The sequence below is a fragment of the Equus caballus genome, chromosome 9 (genome assembly GCF_041296265.1).
Source record: "Equus caballus isolate H_3958 breed thoroughbred chromosome 9, TB-T2T, whole genome shotgun sequence".
NCBI lineage: Eukaryota > Metazoa > Chordata > Mammalia > Perissodactyla > Equidae > Equus > Equus caballus.
In genome coordinates this window covers 92679939-92697138 of record NC_091692.1, presented here as the reverse complement: position 1 = coordinate 92697138, position 17200 = coordinate 92679939, and positions in this window count along the sequence as shown.

Genomic DNA, 17200 nt, shown 5'->3' with positions numbered 1-17200 from the left:
TCAAGTTCAGGTCCTGCAGCTGGAAGACCTGGGTTCAAATTTCATCTCTGCTGCTTGTCAGCTCTGGAAACTCTCTCATCTGAGTGTCGGGACCATATAAATAAAATGTATGTAAAATTGGGTTACCCATACGAACCTCAAGCTGTGCTAGAGAAATTAAATGTCATAATGCAGGAAAGCACTTACCATAGTGCCTGGGACACGTTAAGTGTTCAATAAAGCAAAGTATTTGTATTTCTTGTTACTCAAGTTTCCACAGCAACAATAAGGGGTCCCTGCTCTGGGCCCATGTTTTAGAGGCCCTCATGTATTACAAACTCTAAAAGTAGTAAATATATCACAAGAGCTCACAAGCACTTCCATCATTGAGAAGCTAATGCTCATCACTGACACCCACCATGTGATCCATAACCCTAAATATCTCCTTTTGTAACTGACATCATTCAGGCTCCAAGGAAACAGGACTTCAAATCTCTTGTCTCAAAAGACTGCATCCAAATGCCACAGAGGTCTGCGGTTCATGCCAGTGTGCAACAGTGGGCATGGATCTGCTTTGGATATCAGAGAGGGTTAAGCAGTAGGAAAACTTGGGTAAGGAAAAAACATCAGACAGTGACAACTTCAGATGTCAGAGATTCTTATACAGTACATGAAACTACCACTTCCCAGAAGTCCCTAGCAGCCATTTTCTTCCTCTGTCTATGTTTTTATTTGTGGCTCTGAAAGACTCATCAACTGCAACTAGCAGCGGAAGAGAATTTGGTAACATTCAAACAATTCATAGTACTCGCAAAATATATATTCACAATCAGATAAATTGTGGCATTGTTGCCTTTTATTGCTGGACATTGAACATTGTTAATACATTTTTAACAAAAATATTAACTGATACGTAACTACAGTTTTGAAAAAGTCAACTTTAATAATTTTTGTTTAAAATGTTTTGTTTGTCCTTCCTCTTGTTTCCCTTCCCTTCTTATATTCCTAAAGCTATTAGCCGAGGCTGAGCATGGTAGGCACCCTTGGTGGAGGGATGAGGGGGGTGGTCAAATAGCCCAAAACAAAGTATTGGAGCTGGAGAAGGGTAATAATGCATTGTATATGGGGCATCTTGAAACTGAATGTCTAAGTCCAAGTGGTATGAGGAAAACATCCATAAGGCAGGGCTTCCTAGCATGGTTGTGCTGGAACTTGATCAAGGTAAGGAGGACAACTGCGTAGCTGAGCTATTTAACACAGGATACTGGAACCCAGTGGGGTGTGGAGAGCAACCAAGAAAGTGTGTGGTCTGCTACAGAGTTTTTGAGCAAGAGTGGAGTAGCGGGAGCATCCGCATGAAGGGGTGGCCTGCCATGGGGTGTCAGAGCCCAATCAGTGTCAGAAAGTCTTTCACTTGGGAAGTCTGCCCAGTGCAAGATGCCAGAGCCCGAGCGGGGAGAGGAAGACTTCTGGTTGAGGATGCTGTAGCCCGAAAGGGGCATCATGAATGTGGGGTGCTGTAACAGAGCAGGGGTGAAGAAGAGCTTCCATTGGCAAAATTTGAGCAATTTAGCCATCAAAATATGTAATAACAACAACAGATTATAACTCACTGAATAAAATAGGAAGCTCTGGGTCCATACCGATAAATAAGTAAATGAACAATGCTGCAAGTTGATGAAGAAATGGATTTGAGCATAGTATTAACGTACCTCCTCACAAAATATTTATTAACTGAAAAGGGGAAATGGAATTATGCAATGCAGAAGTGTGTCGGACCTCATGCTAATCAAGTGATCAGGGTGAAAACCTTCTGTCACTGGACAACTCAAAATCACATGACACATGCTAGGATGTCACTGGGTAGAACTTGGTTTCACTTCAGTGGTATCCCCACAAAAAGGTGCATAAACTGAATCTACGCATGAAAAAAAACCAAACCCCAGCAGGGGAACATCCTCCCCAATAACTGACCTATGACCGTCAAAACGTCAAAGTCATGAGAGTCAAAGAAAGACTGAGAAACTGTTCCAGGCTGAAGAGAGATAGAGATATGACAATTAAGCGAAATGTGTGGTTCTCAACCAGAAACTGGTACTTTAAAGGACTGGCAAAACTTCAATGGTGTATGAGGATTCGATATATGAATTAGATATATAATGGAATCAATGTCCCTTTCCTGATTTTGATCATAGTGTTGTGCGTGTGTAGGAGAATGCCCTTGTTTGCAGGAAAAGCACACAGAGAATTTGGAAGGGTGAAACATTCAGTTTCGGGAAAACATTATTCGTACTGCACTTGTAACTCTTTTAAATTTGAGATTGCCTCAAAAACGAAAAATGCGTTAAAAGTATAAAATTTTATCTTATTTTGATATAATTTGTATTTTGCACTGTAACAGTAGTAGACAATCTTAAATATTTTAAAAGTAAAGTACATTTTGAAAATATATAAATTTATATTTTGAATTCTTCTATTTAATTTGATTTTTAATATAAATACGCTCAAGTCTATTCTCTTTTAATATGATTACATTCCATTTTTGACCCATAGATAATTACTAGTGAGGATGAGTTTGGATCCTGATAAAAATTGAACTACAAAAGTGTTTTGAGAAAGTGAAAATGAATGCTTCAAGAAAAATAAAATCCTCAGAGAATTCTCATTAAATTTTTAAGAAATTTAAAACAATGAAAACGAGCAGACTTCTATTAAGTATGAGCCACATAAGATCCACCTACAGGATATTACAGATTCTTAATGAAGATTTAATTACTGATTAAAACCATGAGACTATAAAAGAGAATTATTCATATCATAAGTCTGGCTTTCCCATTACAAGATGAAGAAAATTATACTCTGATTGGACAAGAAAAATAAAACACTTTGAACTTTACTATTTTAGTGGATGATGGTCCTGGAAAATGGCCATCATATCTTTCTGACAGTGTGGGGAAGTCTCTAGAAAAACATAATCTGATTCTGATAGCAATTTTCTATGTGACAATAACGCCAAAATGTCTAATATTTAGTTTTATAAAAAATGTTTTTTCAAATGTAGACAGTAATTGGCTTTTATACACGCAGTCTAAAGAAAACATTGTTACCACTCTTACACGTTTCACAATAAATCTTCAAGATCGACTTTCACTAATGCAGATCTTGTGACTGGAAATTTTTACATATTTGTATGACATACAGCATCCATACAATTGTTAGAACGGAAAAACAAAAGACAAATAAATATCAAATAATAATATTATTCAACCAAGACAAGTAAATACTGATCCAGAACATTGAATAACTGAAAGAACAATAGTTCTTAGAGAGGAACGATGAGGCTTTGAATGGCAATGATGGCCCATATTTATAGGATACAATGTAAAATTTATAGATTCTGTAGAATTCATTTTGAAATTTAATGTCAGAGTGGCCAAACCTATAAGACAGGGACCACGGAGAGAAGAAAGGAAGGAAAGAAGTAAGGGAGAAAGGAAGGCCAGAAGGAAGGAAGGAAGGAAGGAGAAGGAAGGAAGGAAGGAAGAAAGGAAGGAAGGAAAGAAGGAAGGAATGAGGGAAGGAGGGAAGAAGGAAAGGAAAGAAGGAGGGAGGGAGAAACAAAAGTCCCTATCTAGAATGGAAAATTCAAAGCAAGATTAACAATTTAATGGGTATTAATGTGAGACAAGAACTCACATATGAAACTTTAAAACAATTTTCAGTTCAAGTATGGTTGGTAAAGAAAAAGGAGCGTGACTCAGGATTTTGGCCAATATCACAGAGCATTCTTTGGATCTTCACCTTTGTATAGTTTCTTATTAGAAGACTTGGCCCCAGCTGTGCCAATAGTAATAATATTCTTTGGAACAATTAAATGATTAGGTATGATATTTTCTGGATCTCCCCAAACATTTTGGATGAAGCACATATCTCACAGTTTTTCCTAGGCAAGCAGTGAGGATGACAACTAAATGCTACTAAAGAAATTAGATTTAATTTAGAAGATAAATGAGAAAGAGGGGAGGAATTAAGCTGGCCAGTGGAGGATGTGTGAGTAGGGCTGTCACCCTGTGAGCAGATGTGTCTGCACTGATGGACCAGGGAAGCTTGGGGGGCTGGGGGCAGCACGGAGTGAGGGTGTGCAGACCATGCAGCCTCAAAGTGAGGCCAGCTGGAAGCCACAAGTGCTCCCTAAGAGTGTGAGGGCACCCTAGAGGGTTTTCAGCAGAGAAGTGACATGGTCCGATTTATGTCTCAAAGGATTCTTGTGCAGCCAAAGCTGTACCCTGAGGATACTGACTATACAACCTAGAAGGATCCAGAGTCCAGGATGACCTGGTGGTTTTGTTGTACCAACCCTCGATTCTCTATCTCGGAATTCCCTGTGATAGGAGAGGAAAAAATAAAACAAAACAAAACCAAAAACATCCAGAAAAGTAATTAAGCTGCTGTTCCTTCTCCTTCTCGTCCTTCTCATTCCACTTTCCCTCCTGCCTCCCTCTCCCCTCCCCTTCTGCTCTCCCTTCTCCCTCCTTCTCTTCCTCCTCCATTTCAATTTCTGCTCCAGCAGCTGAACACCATGCTAACTCCTGAGATAATTAGAAAAAAGCCCCCAAAAGGGAAAGAAATTTCATGTGAGGCTGAAAGGGGACACACGTGTCATTAGCAAGAGAAAGTGGAAAAAAACCCCATAATTTAAGGAAAGGCAATGTGAGCTCAGAGATAAGAATCTCCGGCCCTTCCAAAGTAACTAGATTCCAGTGACAGGCTGCCAAACAAAGGAGATAACATTCGTGAAAGCTGGATTATAAAGGGCTCCACTATCACACTGAGAAATTTCTCCCCACTAGGCTGACCCCCAACTCACCAATATACTATTAAAGAGCATGCATCACATATGATTGGAATGTCCCTTTTACAGTAGTCATGAGATTGCTTTGCTGGCACGGCAATTCAGTGAACACAGCAGGTCTGTGGTCACAAGGTGAGCTCAGCAGTCAGTGATTAATCCTTAGTTTAGGGAGAGATGCTTTTCTTAGAGAAACTCAGATATGGGGGAAATTACATCCTTATCTTTAAGGGCATTGTTCTTATATTTGGGACACAGTAAATATTTAAAGCAGATATAGAATGCAAGCTCAAGAGGCCACTCTACCTCTTTTGGAAAAACAAGGTCAGGCTGAATTAGTTTTAACCCAAATGGTTGCCTCATGTACTCCAGTATGTCCTATTACTTGTCCTTTATTTATCAATGGTAAGACAAGGCTGGATTTGGGCTGTGGAAGGGCAGGTCCTGTGCTCTAGAGGTCACACACCATCATTGCTGATTCCACGTGCATTTACTAAGTGAGGGCCTGCTCACCCAGCGTCTGTGGTTTGAATCTGAAGAAGCACCAGCCCACTGACCATGACTTCCTTACAGAAAAGCTTATAAACTATAGAGTACCCTGAAAAGAACACTGATAAAGAACCCAGTTTGGGGAATCATCTAGACCTAGATTGCTTGGGTCACTCTGTGATGTATAAGCTGTGTGACTTTGGACAAATTACTTAAGCTCTCTGTGTCTCATTTGGGGATAATAATGCCAACCTCAAACGGTTGTTTGTGAAAACTAGACAATGCACAGATGACCTGATCCCAGTGCCCAGTGCCGTAAATGCGGGATGCATGGGCATTCTCAGGCAGCAAAAGAGTGGATTGTTTCTTGACTTGCAAAGGTGTATGTCAAATGTTTCCTGTGCTGGAAATCTTCCCTCGAGCCCTGTGTCCTCAAATAAGGGAACTTACTCCCTTCTCTGCTCGCAAGGGTCACATCAGTGCTCCCAATGCATTGTTCTCCTTTGTCTCATTAAATCTATGCCATTTTTTTCAGGCTTTACAGAACTGTACTCCACAGGGTGGCACTATTTGTTGAATGATTCCATCAAGGGATCATTTGGCTACCAAACTCCTCCAAATTCACCTAACATGCTTCTTATTTTTCCTGTTCTTTTAACTTTGGATTCCTTTCTGTCCCTTCGCTTCCCTCCCCTCACTTTTACCTTGTCTATTCCTCCTTCCTTTACCTTTCCTCTCTCTCTCTCTCTCTTCCCCTCCTGACCCCAAAGGCATAATAATAAAATGAGGCAATTTGTCAAAATGATCTTAAATAATGGGATGTAGTTGATATGAAATTGCTTTACTCCACATGCTGCCTGCCCATTATGTGTGATTAAGCAACAGCATGTGACTGCTGGGAGAATGCGGCTCCTGGCCAAACCACCTTTATTTTTTTACTTTACTTTTTTGTAAGGTATGCTTTTTGTGGTGAGGAAGATTGGCCCTGAGCTAACATCTGTTGCTAATCTCCCGTTTTTGTTTTTTTTTTTCTCCCCAAAGCCCAGTACATAGTAGCACATCCTAGTTGAAGTCCGTCTAGCTCTTCTATATGGGATGCTGCCACAGCATGGCTTGATGAGTTGTGTGTAGGTCCACACCCAGGATCCGAACTGGTGAACCCCAGGCTGCCAAAGCGGAGCAGCACACAACCTTAACCACCACACCACCGAGCTGGTCCCCAAAATAATCTTCCTTTTTTTTTTTAATGATTTGCCCTGAGCTGATGTCTGTGGCCAATCTTCCTCTTTTTTTCTTCTTCTACCCAAGCCCCCCAGTGCATAGTTGTATGTTCTAGCTGTAGATTCTTCTCGTTGAGCTGTGTGGTAGGTCCAAACCCAGGATCTAAACTGATGAAACTCTGGGCTACAGAATCGGAATGTGCAAACTTAACCACTAGACCTTAGGGCCAGCCCCTCAAAATAGTCTTTAATTTCACCAAAATGTAAACAAACAAACAATAGTTCACCATGCTCATTTGCATAATAAAGGGCTACCTTGGAGTGAGATTAAAAAATTCATCTATTAAAGAATGTTGTCATGAGACTTCCAGTTAACCAGACACTGTCCCAATGATAATGAAGGAAAGGAATGGGGTTAAATGCTGTGTGGGACCCCTTTGATGGCAGCCTCCACTGCTCTCTGGAGCTGGATTCCCCTCAGTCAGCTCAAAGCACCCCTATATCCTGGGAGCCCTCATGATCGGAGGGCATTCAATTCATCAAGGCAGGGAACAGAGACTGGCATTTCTATCTATAGTACCAGAACAGGCACCGTCCACGAATAAAATCCTTGAGCTATTTTAAGGAGATGAATTTTTAATAAAGACCAGCTGTGCAAAAGTTCAGCATGGGGCAAGGACACCGAGATGAGTTCTTCATGCAAGAGGAAAACAAAAAAGAACAAGAAACAGCTTTTTGAGGTAGTCTTTAATGCAAAAGATTTTATCCCAGGACATTCCGGAGTCATTGGAAAGGATGAGATCATAGATTGAATTGTGTCCCCCAAGAAAAGATATGTTAAAACCTAACCCCTGGTACCAGTGAATGTGAATTTATTTGGAAATAAAGCCTTTTCATTAATATATATTAATACAATAATATATTAAAATTATATTATATTATATTTAACATATAATATATAATCATAATTATATATTATAATTATATTATATATAATACATATTAAATTATATTAAAATAGTATAAAAATATGTATTAATATATTATATAACTATAGTCAGGTGCTGTGTAACAATGTTTTGGTCAACAATGGACTGCATATACGATGGTGGTTCTGTTAGTACCCTATAGCCTAGGTGTTTAGTAGGCTATACCATCTAGGTTTTTGTAAGAACACTCTATGAGATTCACACAACAAAATCACCTAAAGACACATTTCTCAGAACGTATCACCATTGTTAAATAATGCATGACTGTACATTATTATAATTTTTTACAATTAGAGCTTTATAATTATAGTAATGATAGGTTTTTTTAATCCTTTGTTGTCGGTCATGTTCCCTTCCTATCCTGCCTCAGACTACAAGCCCCATGAGATCAGGGATCCCATTTGTTTTTTCATGGTTACATCTCTAGCACCTAACATCTCCTAATACTTAGACAAAACTCAATATTTATGAAATGACCACAGTCTAACTTTCCAACAAATTCTCACGTCTTCTCAATTGGCAACATTGTATTCTTCAGTCATGTAATTTTCTTACCAGTTCTTAAATATACTCTTCCCGTTTGCTCCATGCTGTTCCTTCTGCAAAGGAATGCTTTCCCTTCTCTATCTGATAAAATCCTGCTCTTTCATCCATGCTTCTATCTCCATCGTCTGAATTCGAGTTAATCAGTCACCAAGCCCGCTGCCCCACCACAATATCCTGTCCATGCCTCCATCATGCCATTTATCCCCTGCATCAATATTTCCCATCTATATACCTGTCTTTCTCTCTCTCCTGTTATTCTCTGAGACACAGCATTAGTTATTGTGTAGAACGTTTAAAAGACTGCTTAAAGAACTTCCCTTAGGATTATATCACCTTTGGAAAAAGAAGTAATGAGGGCAACTTTATTGTCAAAATCAGCACCTCTAACAGTGTCTGACACAGAAAATATTCAATAAATATTTGGTGAATGAATAAATGAATGCATAAATATTGAAAATCTTTGCTTATGGAATGTATGTCAGTCAGCATCCTGGCAAGAAACTGATGACACCCTCAATCAAGTTAATTGAGGAAAGTTTAACAAAGGGGCCATTGACAAAGGTGTGAACAAGGTTAGAGAAAACCAACACAAATTGATGAAACCTTGGGGAGAGGAACATCAGGGACATCTTACCCCTCTTAGGCCTGAAAAGTTCAGGGGAAAGTCACAGGATCCTATAAAAGCAGAATGAATGCCTGACTGTTGCTTAGGCTAAGACAGCGAGACACACCAAAGACGACTTTTGAAGAAGAGAATAAGTACCCAACCTTCCTTTTGCTCACATCTAGATTTTGCTTTGCTGTTTCTGAATGTACTTAGAAGTTATCTGGCAGAAGAGCCCATGAATGCTTTCCTAAAGACACTCACGAAACAGGATGGAGAGCTGGTTGGGAAGGGCAGGTGGAAAATATAGGGCAGAATGCAAGGAAGTAAAAACAACAACATGAAACATAAAGCACTGTTCTGTTCTGCACGTGTATTATCACTGCCAGTAAACATACAAAAAGCAGTCAGTAGCTATTATTATTCCCATTATAGAGAGGGGGCAACTGAAGCACAGAGAGCTAAAGCGACCAGCTCAACGTTTCCCAGTCAGCGGATTGCAGAGCTGGTCAATCTGACTGCAGACAGCACCGATCGTTCTCAGTGCTCATCAGTAGCGGCTTTCTGTTTGTCTTCTTAAATTGTCGTTATTGTTTGTTTTTAAACATCTTCAACAAGATAGGAGAGTTGAAACAATTTTCAGTTGACCCTCTTTCTAGACCCATGTTTCTAAAAAATTAGTTGTAAGTCAAACAGGGGCGAGTTAATGCCCTGTGTTAGCCAAATGAAGGAGCTGGACCAAATTTACATAAAGGTACAGCTATCAAAACCAGGAAACTTAATAATCTAATATTGGCATACTATTGTCTAACTCATGATCCAAATTACATTTTCATCAATTATCCTAATCATGCAATTTATAGATGTTTTGATATATACAATTTTTTTCCCTAAATATTTGAAGGTAATTTGAAGACTGCCTTTTTACTGCTAAAAGTTTTAGTCTGTATTTTTTTAAGAAGAAGAAACTTCTCTTACTTAACCAAAGTACCATTATCAAAATGGGGAAATTTAATATTGATACAATACTATTAGCTAATTTGATTTTCATCATTTGTCCCAATACTGTCCTTTTAAGCAGTGTTTCCTGGTCCAGGATCTAGTCCAGGACCACACAGTGCATTTAAGTGTCAGTTTCACTTAGTCTTCTCTAATCTGGAATAGCTCCTCCTCTCTAATAATGGAATAGTTTTCCATTCTTGACCTATATTTTTTCTTTTTTTTTTTTTGCAAAAGTACAAGGAAGTGATTCTGTAGAATGTCCCTCAATTTTGTTGTATCTAATGTTTCCTTGTGATAGATAGATTTGAGTTATGATTTCTGGACAGAGTACAGTTGACCTGGTGGTGGATGTCTCCCCTCCCAGAGGCACATAGCATAAGCTCCTCCCAACATTGGTGATATAGCTTTGGTCAATCGGTTATGGTAATGTTCCCCAGCTTTCTCCAATGTAAGACACTATTTCTCCTTTGTGATTAATGAGTTAAGGGGGAGATATTTTGAGACTATGTAAATACCTCATTGGTTTGCAACCTTCTCTCTTAACTAGGTAGTCTAGTTGCAGAATCTGAGACTATGTGGTTTTGAAAATTGACTAACCAATGGTTATAGGAAGAATAATGGAAAAAGGAGAAAATGTAGGGAGTGGGAAAAGAAGCTGATGGGCAATAGCAAAACTGTTGGAGAGAATCAACCTCTGCAGTGGCCCCGTGTGGAGATGGGCACCCTATTCCAGCAGAGGCAGAGGGTTATGGCACACTGCGTTGAAACAGTTTGACATTCACTTTTCCATTATACAGAGATGACTTTAGTGTAGACATTGAAACATTTACCGCCTGTTCAGCATGTCTGGTTGGTTTATATTTCAAAGGCTAGAAGCCTGTTGTACATCTCATGTCTGCGCCTGGCATTGTCTTATGCTGTCATATTTTCCAGTAATAAGCAGAGTCCAGTTCTATGCCCCTGGGACGACAAAATTCCTTCTGTTCTGCTAAGGGTTTATGAAATAATGTAAGAAAATCCATAGATGTGTGGATTTCTGAGGCTTGAAGGAAGACTAAAAACCACAGAGCCAAAATTCTTATTTTATTGATAGGAACTAAGATCCTTATAGGGTCCCTGCCAGGGGTATGATCCAGCCATATTAATTCCTCATCCAGGTTCTTTCTAAAACACTAAGGGACAAAAGTCCCCATACTGATTAGGCATAGTTAGAAATATATGAGACCTTCATCTGAATATTTCAGATAAATAAGAGATTTTTAATAGTTTGTAAGCATTAAGCCTATGTGTAAAAGAAGAGATGTTAAGTGAATTTCTCAAACTCACATAGTACCCATATTCACTGAACTCCAAGCTTGTTCTGTGCCCCTAGAATGATGCTGCCCCTCAGGAGGTTCAATGACTTGGGCAAAGCCACAGAGATTTTAGCGTAAAAAACATCCTAAAGTTTGGGCTTTTTGGCTATGAGTCCCTTCTGCTGTACACAACTTTATACATCCTTGAAAACAAGCCAGCTGACCCAATGAAGATTTTTTTCCTCTTGTAAGACTTTAGGAAGATAACCATAAGCACTTTAAGAATAAAAGCAAAAGACAAAAGCTTCACGAAATCTATTAATAACCATTCTTTGCTGGAGAGAATTCACTTGTTGCTGGGAATTGGCTGAATTATGGTCCAAGGGATTCAACTCCAGAGAGAAAGCGCGTGGACAGCCCTGTTCGCGGGCCTGAGGAGATTCTGCGAACGTTCAGAGCACAACACAAGGCTCTAGCAGAAGACATGCCAGTGTTGCTCTTCTTCTGTACTTTCAAACATCACTGAATTACAGATTCCTGCTCTTCTCCACAAGCTCCAAGGCTCCATTGTGGCACTGATGGAAGGCTTTGCACTGAGAGTTAGAAAACTCTGGAAACACTTGAAAATTCTAACACTTGAAAGTCCAATCTCCTGTTTACACAGAGGATGAGATAGGTATCTAAAAAGATGGAAGGACTTTCTTAGGGCAACAAAAATACTAGTGGATTTGGGACCAAGGCATGAGTTTCCAGGACTGAAGACCAGAGCCCTTTAATGCCAGCTCATTGCAACAAAGGGGACAGTATTCCAAAGTTTCATTAAAAATAGGTCATAGAATATATTTTTTAAAAATTCATAAAATAGTACTTAGTAAGAAAGGCTGATTTAGAAGTAGTATAGAGCATGATACTAAATTTATAAAATATAAATATGAATAAAGCCCTCATATGCATAGATAAATGGCAGAAGAATAGAGCTGAGGGCATTATCAGTAGTTATTTCTGTTCTCTCAGTGTAAAGAAAATTTTGTTTCCTTCTCATACTTTTCTGATTTTCCCTAAATTTCTAAAAATTACGTGTAATATTATTTGGGAGTAGGAAAACAAAACCGAGTAAAATTAATAAACAGTTTTTGTAAAAAAAAAAAAAAACTAACAGAGAACTGACTCTGTTTTTTCATACTAGCCTACTATTTTTTTCTCCTATTGCAAAGTCAAAACATAAGAACTTTCATATTATTGCTCATTATTTTCAAAATGGAATGCAACACGGTACAAGCAATTTTCCCGGGATCATCTTCTGTTTTGCATTAACATTTTGAATGAAAGCATCTTTAAGTCACCATTTTTGCCCCCAAACTACTGCTTTACATTCTTTATTTTTTTAATATTCTGGGAGATAAATGACTTTCTAACATTTTCTGAATTTATATTATATTTTGTATGTATACGATTGATGTCTAGCAGTATTCCTATTAATTGTTACCAACCATTGAGTCACTGAATGATGATGGAAGTCTAACAAAGGTCCTGGAATGGAAGTAGGTGCTCAATAAATATTCTAGAAAGGGAGGAAGGAAGCAAGGGAAGAATGAAGGGTGAAATAGGTGGTTGGATAACATGAGATATTAACAACAGGTTTTGGAAAGCAGCTGCAAAATCACCCAAAAAACTAACAGAGACTTGAGTTCAAGTCCTAAGCTCTGGCATGAAATTGATAGTATGATAATGGGAAAGTCATTTGGCCTTTTGAATATGTTTCCTCTTTGATGGAGTGCAGATAATAATATTAACAATAAATTTATAGGTGTGCTATGACTATCACATACGATAAACCATGAAAAGGCTGTTTTTGTAAATTATGACGTGTTGATATTATAGTCATTTATCTAAACCCGATTATTGGTATTATCCCAGCCCAGTGTCTGGTATATTGCAGATGTACACTCAATAAATGTAAACCTAATAAACGATCAATAGAGTGAACAAACACTAGAGAGATGAAATATTTTGCTGAAGTTTTAAGAACAAAGAGATATTAAAATCCAGATCTCCTGGCTAGCGGTTCAGTGCTATCTCCTCTATGTTTGAGTCTGTGATCTATTTTTATATCTGGATTGTCTTCTTATTGAGGCTTTCTCCTCTTGTAAATATTTGGTAGAGTCTGAATATCAGATTCAAATACATAATTTTTATCTTTAACATAGTCTTGATTACTTACAATTCTCATTAATTTCAAGTCAGAAAAGATCAAGAGATGTTGTTTAATTAGGTTTCTTTTCTATAGATAATGGTGCACAGTACAATGCAATAGTGGTGATCTGGCATTTTGTTAATGCAGATATAAGACATAATTAAAATGACTTTTCCCGGGCCAGCCTGGTGGCGCAGTGGTGCGCACGTTCCACTTTGGCGGCCTGGGGTTTGCCGGTTCGGATCCTGGGTTCAGACATGGCACCACTTGGCACGCCATGCCATCATAGGCATCCCACGTATAAAGTAGAGGAGGATGGGCAGGATCTTAGCTGAGGGCCAGCCTTCCTCAGCAAAAAAGAGGAGGATTGGCAGCAGTTAGCTCAGGGCTAATCTTCCTCAAAAAAGAAAAAATTCCCTACAACCTATTGGCCTTAGGCTAAATTTGTTTATTTATTAATTTTATGCATGTGTTGACAAGTTTTTATGGGATATGACCATGAAAACTGCTTTCAAAAGAACATCTATTGATCACAGGGCATGTCCCAGATTCAATGCTAGGACTTGGGGAAACAGAAATGAGAAGGAGGATATTTAACAGATTTCCTTCCACTGTTCCACTGAGATAATTGGCATGCAAATCAACAGGGGCTATAAAGTGTTATAAGCACAGTTACCGAAGTAATTGTAGAACAGAAAACAGTAAGGAGCGGCATGCATTAGGTACCACGCCTAGGATGCCTAGTGAGAGATCGCTCATCTTTGATGGAGAGGTGAAGAGAGAAAGATTCTGGGGTGGCATTTTCTAAGTTCACTCTTGCAGGATATACAGAAAAGAAATAGTTCAATGATAGGGAAATCATTCTAGATATGAAGCCAGACTTGAGCCCAAGCTCAGTCATGAGGAGCTGCAGAGAATCCAGTGTTTCACTATGACAGGAGCATCAAGCGGAGACAAGTAGTAGAAGAGGCCAGAGACCTGATCAGGAAAATTCTTGTGTTTCATAAAGAGGAGATTGGACTTCCTTCCAAGGTAAAGAGAAATTTTGAAGGATTTTAAGCAAGGGATTGGACCATGTAATATGTTTAACACTATGGACATAGCAAAATCTCCAGATTCATAGGTTTTTCCTTAAGCATCTATTCCCCCCAATTTCAAGAAGTATGGAAGTTTTAGATATTAGCTAAGTTTCGGATGCCCTCCAAATGTATCCATTAGTATTTAGTCAGCAGTACACACATTGTTATAAGAGAGGATTAATGCAGTCGGGTCAAGTCTTCACTTTCAGGCTTCTAATTCTGGACTTTGGGCTCTCGATGGTCCAGTTTTCTGGCATAAACAATGGGTGCAGAAAAATTCTTTTTTCTTTTTTTCCTGGAACGGTGAAAGGAGAAAAAAGTCACCTATGCCAGAACAGCAGCAAAAAATGTTTAGAACAAAAGAGGACTAGAAATAATATCTTGGACTTCCACCCATCTCCATGTACTCCAGCACTGAAGTGGTGGAGAATAAAAAGATTTGGGGACCCAAGTGTAAATTGGACTTGTCTCCTGCTTCGTGAATAAAGCTAAAATATATGCCAATTTCCATACAGATGTCCCCCTATTGTGGCAACTATAGAATAGGAGTGGTGGTGATTTATGTCTATAGTGGCATGTCTAAGCAGGAAAGACTGGATACAACACCAGGCATTTTCCACAACCTCAGAATGGTAGAGAAGAGTACTCCAATGTCCCTCATGCTTAGAGCCTGAAAGGGGGCATTGCTGAGCTCAAAATTAGTTGAAACATAGAGCTAACTGACAGGGTGGAAAAAATATAAATTACCAGGAGCAATGGATATGTCGAAGGAAGCAGAGTGAACCATTCATCCAGGGTTTTGATGCAGGTGCAGTTACATCTCAGTGGGTAGGACCAGATGGACTCCTCTCCTGGTCATTGATGTTGGATGATACATAAGGCCTTCCCTAGAAAGTAATATCAACCCCAGGGATGAGGAAGGGACTATGGGGTGACAAAAATTTTACTTTATTTGATTAAATCTGTGTGAAACTGTCTAGGTTGAGTTCTCCACTATCAGGTGGAAATAGGCTCAAAATAAAAATGCAAGGAGACAAGAAACTTCTAGAAAGACAAAGAAAATTTGACATTAGGATGGCATTCAATAAGTAAGGGTTGAAGCATTTCTAATGCTGCTAAAGCCAGGTTCTTCAATGAGATTTTATTTGTAATAAAGTTGTTATTTTTATCTCCATCCACCTACTTTTTACTTTTATGTCTCAATTGTTTCTGAACTTGCTTGGGAAACAGGACATTGTTAATTGGCCTTTTCCAACTCCCATATCCAGTGATAGGAAAGGAGACTTATACACAATTCAATGTGAAACAACTTTAGCGTTTTGATGGTTGAATACACAGCAAAGCCAGACCACCACAGAAGACATCAGCTTGGTCTGGATGGGAGAAGAATGTCAGTGGAAAGAACATGGTACGTACACTTTTGGAGGATGAAGAGGTATCCTCCAGGCAGGCAACACAGCGGGGGCATTCTAAAGAGAAGGATCCACGCTAACAAAGGCAAGGAGACTTAACAGAGCCCTTGTTTGTGAGACCCAGAGCCCGTCTCTATGAGCAGAGTGTACAGTGTGCAAGGAGGGACCCAGTGAGCGATATCATCAACATTCTTGTAAACCATGCTCAATGCGTGAATAAATTAATAGTTACCAATTCTGAGGGCAAATGCCAGATGATTTTCATAACAGTTCTAAGAGTGTGGCTAGAGAAATAATCAAACTATGGCTACTAAGAATGAACTGTAGAGATGGTTCATGGCCATTAGGTTTTACAGATATAGTCACAGTAACCGTATTTTTTAATACCAGCAAGATAGTCTTATGAATCAATAATGAGAATTAACGTTAAATGGACACTCCAAATTACCTAAATGAAGCCTTCTTACCTGTAGGCATAACTGTGACAGATTTCTACAAAGATCTACCTAACACAATCAGGGACCATCAGTCAATACTGACTAGCTAAAAGGACTTATTTCAGCATGTATTGCAATAGAAAGGGGGAAGGCCATACCTACAGGGACAACTTGGTTGAGAATATATATATATATATATATATTTTTAAGATTTTATTTTATCCTTTTTCTTCCCAAAGCCCCCCGGTACCTAGTTGTATATTCTTCGTTGTGGGTCCTTCTAGTTGTGGTATGTGGGACGCTGTCTCAGCGTGGTTTGATGAGCAGTGCCATGTCTGCGCCCAGGATTCGAACCAACGAAGCACTGAGCCGCTTGCAGCGAAGCGCGTGAACTTAACCACTCGGCCACTGGGCCAGCCCCCGCCAAAAAATATTTAAAGTATGTATTTTCGTTCTGAAAAAGATTGTTGTGGAAAACCGCCTCCTTCTTCAGAGACGGTATACTTGCTCATCTTCAAGCTCAGATTATACAGCATCCTCCTCTGTAAAGATTTCCTAATTACTCCCACTCTTCACTCGGCTGCATGCTACTCTCTGAATTCTTGGTGCTTTTGTAGCTGTCCAGCCATATGGCCAGTATAAGCCTCTCATTTTTACCATTAGTGGCATCATCATCTTTAGGTAACAGGCTCTTATCAAAGTTTTCCACATGTAGTAGCAACTCAGAAATGTTAAATTCTGTATGACTCATCAAATGTATGCTTTTTTTTTAGTAGAATGTCTCATTCTTCTCCTTTATTTATATTTATTTTTATTCATATTCAAATAGAGACAGATTAATCAATCGCCTGGTTCATGACACACGATTGGTTCAAGCATAGCCCTCTTTGCTGTTGTTCACTCTTCAATTCTTCCTCCCTTTTAAGAATGATATATTGTTATACATAATGTATGTATGTATTTGTATATATGTATTATATATATAATTTTTTTTAAAGATTGGCACCTGAGCTAACAACTGTTGCCAATCTTCTTTGTTTTTTTTCTGCTTTTTCTCCCCAAATGCCTCCAGTACATAGTTGTATATTTTAATTGTGGGTCCTTC